A 16,776-nucleotide genomic window follows, 5' to 3' on the forward strand; every position below is an offset into this window, starting at 1 on the left:
GGAAAAAATAAAATAATGGATTTTCAAATGTTTCAAAAAGTGAAAACATTGTACAAATGTAAAGTGTTGTTAGACATGTCACTGAAGCAGGGTATAATGGAAAAGTGCCCGGTATCAACAGACCAGAAATAGGCCCGATTGTCTTAGAAAAGTGATGAAATAAATTAAATAAACCTCTTACAGAAGCTAGTACTGGTGGTGGCCATCTTTCCAGGATCTGGTGAGCTGCTGTTTTTTTCAGATGACGAAGGCCGCTTTTAGACGGCAAAGCCAAGTTGACTTGTTAATTGATGCTCCTACATCTTAAGTGTTTTCCTTATGGTAAAATATAGACAGAACTGTGGGTGATAAGCAAGTCTGGGACCAGCTGTGAAATTTCCTCTTTTCCCCTACTGCTTGTATGTGTAAATCATTGCTCTATAAGGACCAGCTAGAGTGCTATGTGTTGAGGATAGAGTGGCATAGAAATGGAGTCCTAGAATGCCAGTATAAGAAGTGTATTTTAAGCGTAAGTCATCGGAGAGTCTTTCATGAGTGTATCTCAGGGGTGTGAAATCGTGTGTCTCCAAGGACCCTCCTGGGTGTGTTATAACATGGTATCATGGACAGAATGACCCTGAATGTGCAGATGAGAATGGTGAGAGGTCGAGATTTGATTCAGTCTTGAGGTCCACGATGCAGTTTGTTGTTGTTTGTCCCCATCCTGAAAGACTTGGGAGCTGGCCCCCTGGGTCGGGTTCTTGTAAGGAACTGGACAGTGGTTAATATGTCCTTTCTCTCCCAACTCCTCGGGCCTTTAGCAGCTGAAAAGGGGCTGTGTGGGTCTGAGCCCTGTGTGGAAGGAAGAAGCGTCACTCAACTTTGTCCGCGGCGGCAGCACTGGCCGCAGCGGTGGGTGCTCGGGTCTGCGCACCCCGCCTCCCGGCCGGGAAGGGGCGGAGCTGGGCGCCGCCCGCCCCCGGCCGTCCCCTTTTCCCTGCCGCTCCCCAGCTCTGCGCGGGCCACAGCCGCCTGCGAGAAGCTGGTAGCCGGGCACGGAGCGGGAGCGCGAGCTGGGCCGGGCCGGACTGCGCGCACAGCCGCTGGCCCTGACAGTGAGTCGGTCGCGGGAGGCGCGGAGCGGGTGGGGCGAGGGATCAGGACCGCGCTGTTGGGGAGCCCCGGGGCGCGAGCACGCAAGGCGGAATGTCAGGATCGCGACGTAGGGTAGCCCCAGACCCCGAACCCGGAGAGGCGTTCCGTATGGCGATGTTGAGGAACCCGAGCCCCGGGGGCGGGTTGTCAATGCCCGGGTGTTGGAAACTCTCCGAATCCCAACCCTGATGGCGAGGCGGCGGGTTAGGATCACGACGCTGGGAAGCCCCCGTGCTGGGGGTGTACCACCCAAGGGGGCGGAACCAGGGTTGCCCCGTCAGCATTCTTTGGGCGCCCTCCGCAAGGCGGAGGTGAACAGAACCTGAGAGGGGTGTGCGGAGTAGAGGAAGCCCAAGGCGGGCGGGGCGGGATGAGGGAGCCCGAGGGAGGGATCCCTGGAAAGGGTAGGGTGGGGCCAGGCATGTGGCTTCTCCGGGGGAAGATGGAAGGGGCTTCTCCGACAGAGTAGGCGCGGGAAGCCGAGTTGTGCGGAGAGCCGGCGATGGGCGGGGGGGCGGGGAGAAGAGGGGGGCGGGGGACGGCTGGTTACATTACAGAGGATAGGGGGTTGGAGGGATAGAATGCCGCGGCGGGGGCTCGGAGGTGGCTGGATGGGTTCTGGGGCAGGGACTCGGGAACGTCCGGGCCAAGGCAACGCAGTCCCTTGGTAGAATGGGGTCATGAACGCCCCGAGAGGGCAGCCACTCGAGAGAGCAAGACCAGGCAACCTCAGACTGGACAGGTGGGGCCCCTGCACCCAGCAAGCTCTGAGAGTGGCGCGAATTTGGGCGGGAGAGGCTAGGGATCTGTCGCGGGGACCTGAAGGCAGCTCTAGGCCCTCAGGCACCGACTAAAAAGGGGGAGACCCGCAGGCCCGGACGGGCTGTTTGTTGTACCCTGTATTGTTGAGCTGGATTAGAAATGATTTTGGTCAGGGACACGATGAGAAAAGTCTGGGCTTGAAAGAATAGTTATGGAGTGAAATTTCAGTTGTATAGGTTAAGGTCTACCCGTGTGGGTGATTTATGTAGAACTCATAATAAAAGTATGTGCAATTTTTAGATCCACATGTGATACTTGCTCCCCCATTCTCCTGTACCCTGTAAGGGGCTGTTTTTGAGTAAAATCTGGAGGAAAATCAGTAACACACACACTACCCACAAATGTACGCAATTCTCAGCCAAGTGAACACGAGGAGTATTGTACAGTTTGGGGATTATTTGTGTTAATGAGGGTTCTCTTATTGAAGTTAATAGAAAGTTACTTACTTGGAAAGTGGACTGCTTTTGCCCTCTTAAGATGTCTACAATCTGTACCCACCCTTGAGCTGCTGTACCCTTGACCAGGTCACCTGGCAAGGGAGTTGGCTGCTTAGGACTTCAGTGGATGACTATCCAAAGTGTGCCTCTAAAGATACGCAAATGATCTGGGCAGTGTCTTTTGTTTGCTTTATCTTCTTTGTTTTTTGTTTTTGTCTTAGGCGCCAGTTCCCTTTATATACGGTAATTAGTTTATTTGGTATAATACCTAATTCAAGAAGACCCAGGGCTCAGGATTCTGTTATATGAGTTTCTCTATTGGAAGGTTCCTGGGTTTCAGTGGACCAGAGGGAGAGAGATGCCCCCCACTCCTTTCTTTTTGTGATCTGGATATGAGTGCACCTTCTGACACACAGATTTGGGCTTCCTAGGAGGATCAAGGACCATGTTAGCAACTAGCATTTGTTGGGCCTGTGTTTTTTTGTTGTCGTTGTTTTCTTCATGAAAAGGAAATCTTCAATAATTATTTAAGTTAATGGGAAAGCAATTTATGCATTTTACAAGTATTATTTCAGGGCAAGCTTTTTTTAATTAAGGGAGTGGACAGAACCTTGCACAAAAACTGCATTATCATTATTGCAGCAGCCTATTTATTCACTTGGACATAAAGTTAGCCTATTCTTCCAATTCTTTATCCAAATGTTAAAAGAAATATGCCAGTATTTATACATTCATGTGAGTATTTCTCCCCTTCAGAAGCCTCATCTTGGCAAGCTGTGTACTAATTCTAGTGATGCTGTCATTGCTGAGAATAATTTTGGAACTCGTGCTTTGGCTTTGCCTTGAGTTTGCAACGCATTTAACTGAATTGCCTCCTGATGGCAAACCTTCCTCAGCTGGGAAGGAGCCAAACACCTTGTGGGGCCGACTGTGGCCTCTGAGGGGGGTAGTCAAGGTTGGTAAGAGGAAGTATGCCCATTAAAGTAATGAGAGTCCTCTTGAAGGACTGGCAGTTCCAAAGATGGCATCCAGTAAAGGCACGTGCATGTGTTTAGCTTTGGGAAGTAATTGAAGTGCAGCCTTCATCTGCATGTTTATGCTTTTGTATATGTGTAAAAAAGTTGGACCTGTCACCTTATTATTATACTTTACGGCTTATTGACCAAGAGAAAATAAAAGCCTTTCTTTTCCCCTTGCAGGTACTCTTTACCAGGCCCGTTTCAATCACTGCGCATTTTAACAGACAACAAAAGACTTGTTTTCTCACATAAGAGGCACCCAGAAAGGCACTTGATCCATGTGTGTAGTTAATCCTGGTACTTGAATTTTTATGTGAAAGGATCTATATAGAAGCAAGGGAAGAGAATTTCTAAAAATCCATTTCCATTTTGGGATTTCATGGCACACAGTATGAAAAATGAATATACCCCCTTTCTTCCGTTGTTTCCTAAATTCCAATTTTTTTTTCAGGTTCTATAACATAAAGCTTTAAACAGCCATCACTTAAATCTTGATCTAGCTGTGATCTTGGGCAAGTTACTTCATCCCTTTTGGCCTCAGTTTCCTTACCTTAAAGTGAAGATGCTAATGGTATGCACCTCATGGGGCTGTGTTGAAGATTTAGTACAATTTATGCATGTAAACACTGAGTTCCGTGCCTGACACATAACAAGTGCTCCATAGAGTCTAGCAATTTTTGTTTTTGTTTATTGATAGTTATATTAAAATTACTTTGAGGCCATGTACAAATTTATTATTTCCCAGGTACTAATATTCCCTTCAGCTGGGCTTTGCAAATGAATATATGAATGAGAACATTTTGTTTTTATCCTCCTGGACTCTTAGTAGTTTTCAAAGAGTGACCTTAAAAGTAACTGTAGCTAGCTACTTTATTTTGAATTCAAATGTTTTTAAAAACAAACATTCCTGTTCTGATTGTGTATAAGGTATAATAGTTTAGTAAAAATCTGTAGAAAAAAAAGTTTAAAAGTTTCTCCTGTAATTTTTCCCTTTGATCCAATGAAATATTCTAATGAAATAGCTACAGTTATCTTGGCCTATATTGAGAGGGATGATTCCGGCAAACCTTTGCTTCAGTTAAACTTGAATTTTGCTCTGCTTTGTTTTTTAAATGTCAGAGAAAAATAATCTGGCACTGTGCTTTTAGCTTTTCCATAAATATTGCCATTACTTTTTTTCAGATTTATGAATTTTATTAAAGTATATGTTGTAAAATAGGAAGATACAAAATGTGGAAATATAATTTAGCACTGTTTTATCAGATAGTTAAGGATTGTGATTAAATAGATGTTTCATGCAATACTTGACATTTAGTAAGAGTTCTCTGTGTTTCAGGCAAGTATGTACAGGAGATAAAAAGAGATACAAGGAACACACTTTGTCCCGCAGAAGTTCACATAATGTGCTATTTTAGGACTATGCATTAGCACAAGTTTTTTTCCTAATGGCTTATGGGGGCAAGGATTAAATGGATTTCACTCATGTTCTTTTCTCTCAATATCTTGGAGAAAGCTAAGTATATAGCTCTCTCAGTAGTGTCCATATTTTAAAGTGGGTTAACTCTTTCAAGATTAAATCCTGCCATGCACCGGATTCCATGAAAAGAGACTGGCTGTAAAAGTACTTGGTGCATTGTGAAATGATATATAATTATAGGGTAGGGTGATATTACTGTTGCACTTAAAAAGTACCAGGAAACAATACACATGGTGGGTTAGACTAGAACAGTGGTTCTTAATGGCAAGAAGGGGAGAGACATTTTTGATTGTTACAACTGGAAGGCGGACAGATGTTACCTACATCTAAGGGGTAGAGGCCAGAGGTGCTGCTAAGCATCTTATAATACACAAGACAACCTCTCATAACACAGAATTATTCAGCACCAAATTTTAGCAGTGCTGAGAAACCCTGGACTAGAGCATAGGATCTGGAGGGAGGGATCAACCTGAATTAGCATCCTGGTACCACCAGTTATTAAATATACAACCCTGGATGAGTTCCTGAAACCTGAAAATCTATAAAATGCCTGTGTGAAGAGATATTGTAGAATTAAATGAGATACTTAACACAGAGAAGGTACTCAGTAAATGGTAACTCTTAATATTATATCTGGTTTGTAAATACTCCAACAGATGCAGCTTTGGTTTTTTAACCAATCGTGTACAGAACCAGTCCAGGTTTCTTGATCTCTTCCATGTGTCCAAGAAAAGGGCCGGGACACAGACTATGGCCTCCAGCATCCATGGTTCCTTTTGCATTCTGGCCCAGGTTCTGCCCTGCTTCTGCTAGGCAGCTAAGTGTAGGCTGCAGATCTCTCCGACCAGGTGAAGAGGACAGTCCCCTAGACCTCTCTTCTATACAGTAAAGACAAGCTGAGGATAGAGGAGCTTTCTGTTTCATCTGGGCTACACCTGGAAGGAGGAGATAGCCAGTCCACGAAGCCCCCTTTGATTGAGCTTATCTCCAGAGATCTACTGAGACCCCTATTTTTGCATGGTCAGAAGAGGCAAGAAGCAATTTCCTTTACTCTTCCTCAGCCCCTCCTACTCAAGCAAAAAGTTCTTGCAGGATCCCTTCACTTTTAGCAAAATCCTCCAAATCCACTCCAATTTTTGCTCTACATGGAGTTACCCAGCCATCTGGGGGGAGAAAGGAGGCCTCCCATAGAGCCCAGACTCCCTCCTTTGTTTTCCTGGAGCACACTGAAGCTACATGAGTAAGTAATTCACTCAGTTATCAGTGGAGCTTCAGCAGGGTGCGGATGGGGCAACATTCTGAGTGTGGAGAGTGTTTAGCAGACAGGGATGTAAATAACCCGGTGGTTTTTTAGCTGTGAGCTAGAAACCTCGAGTTCTGTGGTACTCAGTCCGGGCTATACAATAGAATCGCCATGGGCTGCCTTAGAATGCTGATGCCCAGGCCCCAAATCATTGCAGATAGGGCCTGGGCATCAGATTTTTAAAATGCTCCTCGGGTGATTATGCCCAGTGAGAGTTGAGGGTCAGAACCATGCCTTATGAAATTTATGACCTGCACCAAAGGAAAAAAAGGAAGAGAACTTAATTAAAAATATCCAAGTAACAAATATTATTTTGTTCAGTTTTTTTTTTTAGTGATGAATGTATGCCTGTTTGCTTTGTAAAATATGTTTCTTCTAATGGGTTTTAGTCCAAAAAGTTTGAAAAACTTTGTTTTAGAGCCTTAGAGGTATTAATATTGACAAATTTACTTCTTAAATGTTTCTGTGTGAGCATCTGCTGGCTAGATCTCAAAGTGCTTTTATATACCTTGTCAAATACGTTTTTGCAACCATCTTATGAGGCACAGAGAGCAGATATCATCATATTGACTTTTTTACTGAGGGAAACCTGAAGTTGGAGAGGGTAAGAAATTTGTCAAAGTCACAATAAGAAATGGCAAAAACAGAGGCTCAAACTTAGAGCTCCTGATGACTGGTGCAGGGCTCTGTTGACCACCTCTTTTTGTCCCTTCTGATTTAGCAGACCTTGTGACAAGGAACTGCAACTAGAGCAAGAGTATAGCTTCAGCACTATAAAAAAATATTATTGACTGAGCACTTACTGGTATTAGGAAGTATATTTATACTACCCCATAAAATTCTCAGAACAATCCGATGAGATTACTCTTATTAGCTCCCTTTCACACATGAGGAAACCGAATTGCAGAGAGTTTGTGACTTGCCCGGGGAGTGGCACTCTGACAGCAAGCTCATATTCTTTATTTGTGTTCTGTGTTGCCCCAGTACTAGTTTGTTGGCATTTCTCTAACTTCTGGACTCCTGTCTCTAGAGGCAATTTAAGTAGCAGAGAAATGGCCCTATGTCTCAGCTCAGGCTGCCATAACTAAATTCCACAGACGGGGTGTCTTGAACAACAGAAATTTATTTCTCACAGTTCTGGAGGTTGGGAAGTTCAAGTTCAAGGTGCCAGTACATTCAGGTCCTGGAGAGGGCTCTCTTCCTGCTTTGCAATGGCCGCCTTTCTTGCTGTGTTCTCAGATGACAGAGAGAGAGAGACAGAGAGCAAGTGCTGAGCAAATGCTCGTAAGCAAGAGAGTGAGCCGCTCTAATTAGTTTCCAAAGGCCCCAGATTCAAATACCATCACCTTGGAGATTAAGACTTCAATGTAAGAATAGGTAGGGACACAAACATTCAGTCCATAACATCCTAGTACCTTTAACTTCCGCTCATCTTTCCTTTTGTGTGTGGCTAGAAACTCTCCAGCCCTACCCCACCCCACCCAGTGAATAATGAGGAAAACAGTGTCTGCTGCCCAGATCTGCTCTAAGGAAACTTGCCCGGGCTCTTTGTGATCCTCAATGTCATGAATTACTGAAATTCATGGTGTGGCTTGGGTAGTCTGGCTGAGGAGGACACTTAACCCGAACACTTAACCATTGTAGAGTGAGATCTTGATGGCCTTCTCAGTGGTCTGGGAACCAAAGGTTGTCTTGTTCATTCATTCAGTCATCAAATATTAAGGACCAGGGCCTATGCTACACACTGGGGATAGAATGGTGAGAAAAAATGCAATCCTTACCCTAATGGCGGTTATAGTTTGGAGGTAAGTTTTAGAGATGACCTTCCACTTCAAAGGGGAAAGTATTTATCATCGTTCTTTAATACCTTCGCACAGGGCTAAAATCACCAGGCCAAAGCAAAGCAAAGCACAGGTCAATAGGAGGACACCAGTTGGTTACCCACTCGGAATGTTAGAGTGGAAGAAATAGACTTCACAATATCCCACGTGATAGAAACCACACTTCCCCAAAGGTGGGGAGCCGCTCACCCATATGATCAGAGTGATTTAAGCCTGGGGCTTAAGGAAGACTTTTCTTCTCTGCCTGTCTGTGAAGGTACAAATTTCCCAGCCATCTAGATAACTAATAACTATCAGATTCAATACTCTATCAGAGTGGTATTTGATAAATGAGCAAATTAATAATAATTATGATGACTGTTAATATATAACAGAGGTAATAGGAAACTTCAAGATTTTGGGACAAGCCCACTCAGAGAAGAGCCAAGGTTAGCTCTCCCCGGTTTCTAGGCTGAGCCAGTGCCTGACTAGCCAATCTCTAGTTCCTAGGACTGTAAAAATTTAAAAGTAGTCAGAGCTAGGGTTATGTGATTTAAGAGGTTTTTATTGGTCTTGAGACACAGCTAGCATTAAGGGTACCGATATTTATCTTTCTAGGGTGCTGTAGGAGAAGATTAAGAAAAACAAGAAAAAAAAAATCTCTATTCTTAAAGAATATTTAAGAGGTTCAAGATAAGTCTACAGTCAGGAAACAGGAAGAAGGCTACACTTACCTAAACCAGTTGAAGATGGAATTAAAATACATTTACTCTGCTGACTATTGCCTATAGATCATTTTTGTGTGTGTGAGAAATGAAACTTTTTGCTGGTGAAAACTATCTTCTCATTTTTGTTTTAGGCTCATTCTAAAGAGGAAAGCTGTGCAAAATATGGAAGAAAATGGAAAATGATGTAAAAATCAGTGTGTGATGGCTCTTGAATTAGAAAATTTATAATCTCCATGGTATATATATAACTCTGTCTAAAGAATTCATTCCAGGAGTCCCATCTTAGCTTTTCTATTCCTGCACTTAAGCAAGATAATGGCATTAATATTATTCTCTTGAGTTGCCATGAATGCTGAGCACTTTAGAAAGCAGAATTAGTCAGTTTCATGCCTGGGCTAATGCAGAGGTTGGAATTGGCTGAAGTACTAGAATGTCACCCAGACAGACAGGTTCAGGTGAAGCTCCACAAATGACACTGAAACTGGATTGTATTTCAGGAAGGTAGAAACAAATTCATCAAATCTCAGTTTGATGAAGAGATTCAGGTTAGTTCATGAAGTGCTATAAGTATTTCTTGAATTGCATGGCCTTTTATTCTCTCTCTGTAAAACATCCTGGATGATGATTTGTCGTTTGTGGCTAATGTCCCTGGAAGTAATGTCACTTTCTTAGTTGCTGCTGTCAATTCACATAGCGTCCCTGACAATGTTCTGTCTCATCTGGGATGTTAATCATTTTGGATCTTTGTAGCTGGATAGTTACTCTGACAGAGGAATACTTGGGAAGAAGAAGAAGAAGAAGAAAAAGGAATAGGTATTGTTGGGGGTACATATGGAATCATGCCAGAGTGGCAGAGGTAGAGCTCAAATGGGAAATCTGTCAGTTCATACATAGGGATTTTTCGACCATTTAATCAGTGCCTAATACTGTGCTAGAGTCTTTGAGGAATACAAGAGAAGCATAATGCATGGTTTTTGTGCTGAAGGAGGCTATAATACATTTGGAATATCAATTCTTTTTTTTTTTTTAATGTGAAAGAGTAAGCAAATTTAGACTTTATAGGTAAGTACTGGGCCTTGAAGCACTAGTGGCAGGTGCATGTCACTCAGTTTAGAAATGGGCAAAGTCAATGTGAGCTTTTGTAGTTGGTATATAATTCAGAAGAGTTAACCTGTGTGAGATCTTGAAAGGGATGACATGTAGATGAAGAAGTGGGAATTTCTCATGGAGAAACCAGCTTAGGCAACAGCACAGAGGCCAAAGTCAGAATAGCATTTGTGCGTGCATATAAGGCCCCGAGGAAATCACTTCATTTTGCGTCATTTCTGTCCAGATCGTGATGTACCACTTCACATATTATATGTTTATTTGTTTATACTCTGTCTTCTGCACTGGGTCACAGTGGTCAGCTACATAAGAAATACAGAAGGCAGGATTTCAGATCTAAATTTCTTTTTGCAGTGAGTGTTTGGAGAAAAGGAAATCATTCCATTCATTAGAAAATATTTTTCAAAGGCCTACTATGTGCTTGGCACAGAGATGATCAAGATTCCTGCTTTCATGTAACACATATTCTCTTGGGAGGAGACAGACCATAAACAAGTAAATCAGGAAATATTTTAGGTGAAAAATGCTGTGAAGAGTAATAAATCAGGGTAAGGAAGAAGGGAGTGCCAGTTTTAGATAGGTTAAGGATAAGAAGATAGATTAGCCCTGAACTTCCTGGAGAAGGCTGGATTACAACTTCATTGCCATTAAAGTCTTTGCTAATGGAGTTCCTGCTTTACTATTTATACCCATCTCATCCAGAACCCTCGCAACAATACAGATACAGTGGACATTTAGCAAGTGTTTCATAATAGTAATAGGAATGGTCTTGCAAGATGTGAATTTGGCCATATTTTTCTCATGACCTTTTACTTTTTATAACTATTTTTTAATTTAAAAGATATTGTCACAAGACAGTTGTGGAAGGAGGAGAGGGAGCCATGTAGGAAAGGACATGTAGGTATTGATGGCAGTAACATAATTATATCAGCTCTGTGGAGAAGATTGAGTGCAGCTGCATCAAAATTGTCACATGAAAAAAAAAAGTTCAGCCATTTATAATTATAATGACGTGGCTGCAGTATGTCTCATGACCTGGAAAACCACTATGACTAAATATATTAATCAGATTTCAAAGGAGGTTATTATAATACATCTACTTTTACTTAAGGACATACAGAGACACAAAATTGCTGTTTGTATTGAACGATTACTATGTGCTGGGCACTGTGCAGTGCACTCTGCTTACATTCTCTCTAAATCTTTGAAACAACCTCAGGAGGAAGATATTCCAGTCTACAGAGGGAAAACAAAAACGAAGTGGCTAGCCCAAGGCCATTACAGTTAGTAAGTGCCAGAGCTGGGATGTAGATTTTTTGTCTGTGAGAGGACGCTAGGCCTGGTGTGTCTGGTTTAATTACAGGCTCTCCTAGAGTACATACTGGCCTGGAGTTGTTGCAGGGTGGGATTTCCTGTCCCTCCTGCTCATCACCCTATCTAAGGGATTATTCCAGAAGCTGGGAGTTTCTGGGACTAACTCTGTGAATTTATATATGTGGTTCCCTAAACCTATTGGGGGCATAGACTCTGGAGACAAAAAGCAGTTGAGCTATTTTTCGTTATTTCATACGCCTACAGAACCGCATATATGTGTGTCAGATAGCTACACAGGCCATTAAAACTTGCAAGTGCTTTGCTCTCAGCCAGGGTTTTAGCAGCTCAATTTGGAGCCACCCAACAGCTCATCTAAACTCTGACTCAAAAATTCCGACTTGTACTTATGTGTATCTGATGAAAAGATACGGGACAATGAATATTTGATGGTTGTGGTTGATTTAGAAAGCTTTCAAAGCATAGAAAACTAATAGTAATCAACTTAAAACAGGTTAGATGGTAAAAAGGTTGGACAATGGACAACCTGGAGTGATGTTGACGTTGTCAATGCAACTCATGCCACCATCACTGGCCCCAGAACCACCCAGGTCTCTAGAGCGGCGGGGTTCTATCATGGCGCTTCTTTGACCTAGGAACAATGCCATCAAGACCCTCTCTGATATATAACATTACATTTATTGAGCACATGCTATGTGCTAGCAGTTTTACCTGATTATCTTCTCTCTCCCTCTCTTAAAACTTTCTGTTACAGAAAATTTCAAACAGACAGAGGTGGACGGAATGGTATAATAAACTTCCACATTTCCTTCCCTCAACTTCGACAATTATCAACTTAGGGCCAACTTCTTTGATTTTGAAGTCAACCACAGATATTGTTACCTGTGAGTATTCAGAATGTATTTCTAAAACATAAGGACTCTTACGATAATTCTTTAAACCTTACTACAACCCTATCAGTCAAGTACCATTATATCCTTATTTTATAGATGAAGACAATGAGACACAAGGAAGTTAAATTACTTGCCCAAGGTTGTTAACTAGTAAGTGAGCGAGTCAAGATTCAAACCTAAGGTGCCTATCTCCAGAGCCCATCCTATTAATCACCATGCTAGATGGTTGCCACCAGACCCTTCTGCTGTAGCTAATCCCACAGGCTGGAATTGGATCCTTGAAGTAGAAGTGTACACTACCAGAAACACAGCTATTGATTTCTATGAATTCAAATATCCTACTATTGCTGCAAAATTGGGTCTATTCAGGTACATAGGGACAGAATGGCTGTGAAAGGCTTGGAATTGTCATCTCCAGGAATGAAAAGAACAGTGGATCCTGTTTGGGCAGCAGAACTGACAAAGTACCATTATTCTAAGAGTGTTTGAAATGTTGGTGAAATCCACAATGAAAAGGGCTTAACAGAAAATATGACAGTCATTGGGCTGCCAAGGAAAGTAAAAGGCTTCTTTTAAAATGAATTTTCCTTTGGTTCTCTCTTGGCAGAAGGAATCAGTCTTCCCACTGAGTCTTTTCAGTTTGTTTCTAGCACAGCTAATTGTGTTTGTCTCCAGAATCACATGTCTGCCTCCTCTCCCTTGCCTTTTCTTAAGGTCTCTTGCCTGCTGTGTACTACTGTTACTGCCAAAAATGTTCTCCTCACCTGGGAGCCAGTTGGCTGACAACACAGAGTAGATGTTGGGAGGCTAACTCTGTCTCTCCAGAGATCTGACCTGGCCTCTGGTGTCCAAGCCCACCTCAGGGGAGAGGAGAGAGGTTATATAAGCTGGCTATGAAAGGAACCGTGTCGTTTGCCTTGTATGTGCCTACTTGGTCCTTCAGTGTTAAGAGCAAAGCAGAAGCAAGTGAATACGATTGGTTGAATAGTCTCAGGAAAGCTTAGCTAATTCAAGTTCAAGAAATTGATTCTCCATTTTCCCTATCAAAACAAGCATCGCTTTGACTTTTCTGCTTAGCACTTTCCTTTGTCTTTGGAATCACTGGCATTTCCTTGATTCTTAAACTTAAGTCTCTTTTCCTTCCCCCTCCCTCACACAGTCCCATTGTGGAAAGCCATGTGACTGCTGGAGGACCACCCAGCTCCTTAACCCTCTTGTCCATGGAATACTAAAAAGTAGTACTTGTCATGGTGCAGTTGAGGTACTTGTCAGGAAGAGCTTAAAAATTTCACCTTTGGCTCTCTCTGGGACATGCCAGCGAGGACCTCAGCTGGTATCCCTTTCAGGGAACTTGTATTTTCTTTAAACATTTATTGCAAATATTTTAAAATAGTTTTTATGATTGATATGACTTCCGCTTTTTTAAAAAGTCAAGTGGGAAAAACAGTGAACTGCAAGTTGCTTAGCTCTCCCATGTTGGATCTGCGCCGAGATGGCAAATACATGGCTCCGTGCCGCAGCATCCTCCTGAGTCTTGTCTCCCTCAAGAGCCTGTGGCAGAGATGGTGAGTCCGTCACGGCATCTCTTCCTCTGAGCTCGGCCCAGGCCTGGAGTGCCTCTCAATACAGGTCTCCAGGAAGCCCTTACCAACTAGGCTGGCATGAGGGTTGAAATCTATTTGCTGTTTGCTAATTAAGTGTTCTTTAAAGCCTTTCCCACTCTAAAATCCCATGAGCTTTTCTTGTGGTCACATTAGGTCGCTAACAGCTAGGGACCAGCTCTCCTCTTTCACCAAGAATCAAATCAAAGGGATCGGAAATGTTACCACCCAAGAATACTGAACCCTTTCTGGAAAGCAGATGACTGGAAAATGTTTTAAATGTTGATGGTTTGCGGAGGGTTTAGAGGTTGCGACACATCCTTTTCAACCCATAGTAGGTCTGTAGGTTGGTTGGCTCATCAGTAAGACTAATTAAATTCAATCTTTTTATGGGAAAAAATGAAATGCTTAATGCTCAAGGGGAATGAAAGGAAATGGAAGTCCAGAGCCCGTCCTTAAGGGCTTCCTATTCTGGCATAATAGTTGTATTAAGCTGAATTTAGATTCGGTGTCAATGAGATGCAAAAGCAAGAAACTTAATCCTTAGTTATAATTAACTTACTATCCGATGACTATCAGTCTTCTTTAATATTGAAGAAATTTGGAGGGTATTAAGAAGTAACAGGATTTCACTGATGAGATGTCTTTGGTGTTCATGACCACCTTATAAATAATGTACTGGGTTGCAGGAATTGCTTGGACCTGTCTGTCATCAGAAATCATTATCTTCTGATAAACTGTGCAGGCAGAAGCTGTACAGGCTGCTTCAGGCATGACTGTCCCTGAGAAGATTGACAGAGGATGCCAGGCTGCTGTCTGCGTCCTGGCTAAGATCAGGCTATGCAGGCATATGTGTGGGTTTTTTAAATGTTTTGCAAGAAAAAAGTCAAATCAGGGCTCATTTTGGAATGCTCTGATTTACTAGCAAGGACTGGTGGGAGGTACTTCATTTCAGAAGGTGGTGTGAGTAAGAAAAGGGAGATAAACATACAGGTCAAACAAGCATTAGATTGGTCAAATATTTTAAAGGTATTTTTAAAGAATCAAGTTAGATTTAGAGGCATCCTCCTTCTGCTTAAGTGTATACTGTTATTCAGCAGTGCTTATCTAAAAATCATACTTACGCTGAAATCACTTCTGGCTTACTATTATTCCTTACACTGTCCCTCTTTTGGGATGTCATGTGAAAAAAACATCATTTGCTCTTGTTATTTGGTAATAACAAGTAGTTCAAAGTAGTTGAATTCTCCAAAGGGGATGAATGGCTAGTGAGGCTGAAACGTAGTGAGCTGGGGAATAATTGTGACTTTTCAGTTGATACTACAATCCTTTGTTAAGTGAGCGCTGGGGTGGTGGAAATGAAACTGCAAGTACTGACCTTGAATTTTCTGGTAACAATAAGCGCTTGTCTCTCCCCAAGACCATCTGATCTGTGAGACTTGCTGGAATAGCTTCTGGCTGGTACTGTATCTTTTGCTTTCTAAAGACACTCTTGGACTTTAAAATGCACCCTTTGGGGTTAAAATTACCCTATTTAAAAGCATCTTATTTGAATGTTAACTCGACGGTGAACTTATGGAATGTTGGCTATTACACACTGACTAAGCTTAAAACTGGGAGTGTTATTTTCTGGACCTGCAGTTATCTTGTCTTTGGCTTATAATTATATTTGTTTTGTTATGTTTTGTTTTATTTTCACTTTAATTCAGAAATCTCAAATTGCCGACCTTTATTATTCTCAGTTTAGAGATGGCACTACTGGTGCCAGAAGAATTGTGGTTTATTTTTAAATGTGATTCATTTAATTTGATGATAGGATTTGGGCCTTCCACCTTCCAACTCACTTTGTCTTCAAGATCGATACAACCTCATAGAAGAAAGAGTTGTCCATTTTTAAATGATGTTTATAATGGATATGCCTTATCGACATTAATGATAGCGTATCTACTACAATATATCTTTGATTAATCAAAGTCTTCAATTACACTAATTTTTACAGACATAGTCTACTTAAAAAAAAAAAATCAAAACACAGGAAAATAAAGTCCTGCTAGAATTTTTGTTTAAGAACAACTTCCTAGTGGAATTGTAGGCTCACCAGAGACACACCGTGCAATCTTTTTAACCATTAGTACCTCCTTTATCCAAGCTGCATAATGATCACTGATATCCAGAAAGAGATGACTCTAAAATCCCATGAGCCTTTCTTATGGTCACATTAGGTCACTAAGAGCTAGGGACCTCTCCTCTTTCCCCAAGAATCAAACCAAAGGGATTGTAACTGTTACCACCCAAGAATGATCTGGATCGTTCTGATATGTCAAAACTATTTTTACTTACTTTAGGAAAGTGAAAAAATACGTTTTAGAATGACTTTCAATAAACGAGGTTGAAACAATTTCCTGAATAGCATGGAAGTTCAGGTTATGGCTTTTGGAGCAAGACTTCCTGTGTACAGTTTCTGGCTCCACCACTTCCTGGGTAACTCTGGGCAAGGGACTCAACCTGTTTCCTCATTTGTACTCTGTGGGGGAGGGAGAAACTTTCCTCTGCCCTTCTAGCTTCTTTCAACTGGTCTTAATTAAATCAACATGAGACATTAGCGAGAGAAAATAACCAACTTTAATTATACACATACTTATGAGAAACCCACATACATGAAAGGTTCAGACAGAAATGTAAAAATGAGGTATATATGGCATCCTGAGAATGAGGTAAGTTACCCGGGGACTGTAGAAGAGTGGAGGGTAATTCACAGGACAATAAGAAGAGCAGGTGTTCAGTGATTACATGGTTGCCCTGCCATGTAAGTGTCATAAAAAGTTATCTCTGGTAATAACTCTTATTATGGACAATGCCCCTAATTTAAGGGAGAGATAAAAGTTTCTTATGAGCCCACAGGGCGTAGATTGCCTTTAGCTCAAAATAATTTACATACGAAGTAGCATATCTTGGGGATGCCTGTTCTGAGCCCCCTTAACTCCATTTCGTATATGAGTTAACAACATGCAAAGGATTTAGAATTGTGCCTAGCTCAATATGTGCTCAATATATGTGAGTCATTATAATTATTATTGACAATTAAATAAAGAAGAGTACCAGG

At 41.9% G+C, this 16,776-nt stretch overlaps 1 protein-coding gene across 6 annotated transcripts in view; it reads left to right on the forward strand.

Moving 5' to 3' along the window:
• The first annotated feature begins 976 nt into the window (after nucleotides 1-976).
• PAQR8 (progestin and adipoQ receptor family member 8) overlaps nucleotides 977-16,776 on the forward strand; it is a 37,837-nt gene continuing 22,037 nt past the window's right edge. Inside the window, exons 1-2 of one of the 6 annotated variants that reach the window (XM_016129648.2) lie at nucleotides 977-1,094; nucleotides 11,934-12,063. The gene's annotated coding sequence lies outside the window, so the exon portion shown is untranslated. Of the gene's footprint in view, nucleotides 1,095-1,753; nucleotides 12,064-16,776 lie in introns of those variants that run through there. The other 5 variants (XM_016129652.2, XM_016129638.2, XM_036218780.1 and 2 more) reach the window with 5 other exon arrangements.

This window comes from Rousettus aegyptiacus, unplaced genomic scaffold, assembly GCF_014176215.1.
Source record: "Rousettus aegyptiacus isolate mRouAeg1 unplaced genomic scaffold, mRouAeg1.p scaffold_m13_p_1, whole genome shotgun sequence".
Taxonomy (NCBI): domain Eukaryota; kingdom Metazoa; phylum Chordata; class Mammalia; order Chiroptera; family Pteropodidae; genus Rousettus; species Rousettus aegyptiacus.